We start from the raw sequence: 1,237 nt of genomic DNA on the forward strand, positions 1-1,237 counted from the left end.
CTCATTTTGCTTCCATGTAAAGTACTATGATATGTAAACAATCTTTATTACATAAAGTTTATTTTCTGAGATAGTCATTTTTAGATTTTCCAACTATTATACAGAGAAACTCAGAGTATTCATCATAAAAATAACTCATAGTACTGTTATCCTTATTTTTAAAAAAATCAATGCAACTGTCTGGAAAAGCACTAATAATATACAGTTCCAATTAAGATAATACAGATTTTACACTGTCAGCAATATTCACAACAGAAACACTTCAAGGCTAAGTAATAATTACTTCAGAAAGATTTTGGAATTTTAAAAACAAACAACAAAAAGCCTATTTTTGAATCTTAATTATAGGCTTCAAGACAAAAAAATCTATATCTGGAATTAAGGTAAAGATTCTTTATTGTAATAAATATTCTGGTGCTGTCAGTCTGTGAAGCCTACAGAGGTCCTAACCTTTATTGCATGCAGAGGACAATTAAGCAATTGTTAGTTAACTAAAAGTAGAAGGCACCGGAATTGGATATTCAAGAATATACTCAAAAAGGAGACAACCACGTCAATCCAAAACAACAATGAAAAAAGATAGGAAGTAGATATATATTCTTGTCCAGCATTCAAATGGTGTCTAAAAAAAAAAGTGTACTGTATGGAAAGTAGACTAATTTCCAAAGGTAACAAGGAGATATGGCAGGATCATGAAGAAAATATCAGGAATTCAGCTGCATAATCACCTAGGAGAATATGCAGAATATGTAGTCTTGGAGAACTGAATCACTTAAATAAATAAAATGATGAAAAGTTAAAAGAAAATCTTGACGGTAAATTGGTATGTTTCAGAAGTGTCTTAATCACAGTGAATAAGGGTCAGAACTAATTCAAAAGGAAGGATCACAGCTGAATCTCCAGGTGTAAATTAAGTATGCAACATTGGTGTTAGAGGGACATGAGAAAGGAAACGCTGTTTTCCCACAAAATTCCAAAAGATGTTATCTAGTGGGTCACACACCAATTAATTTATTTTTCCTAATCACAAATTTTTCTACCTTTCTTTATTTTTAAAAGCTTTCTAAAAGGAAAGATTCATGCCATCTATGGTAGGCTAGGTTCTTTTGAAGCAAACAATTCCCTTATTAAGAATAATGAAGATCTCTAGACAACATATCTCCCTCTTTAACACATAGACACACACACACACACACACACACACACACACACACACACACACACACCCGTTTCAAAG

The sequence above is a fragment of the Propithecus coquereli genome, unplaced genomic scaffold, assembly GCF_000956105.1.
Source record: "Propithecus coquereli isolate 6110/MARCELLA unplaced genomic scaffold, Pcoq_1.0 Scaffold23, whole genome shotgun sequence".
Classification (NCBI taxonomy): Eukaryota; Metazoa; Chordata; class Mammalia; order Primates; family Indriidae; genus Propithecus; species Propithecus coquereli.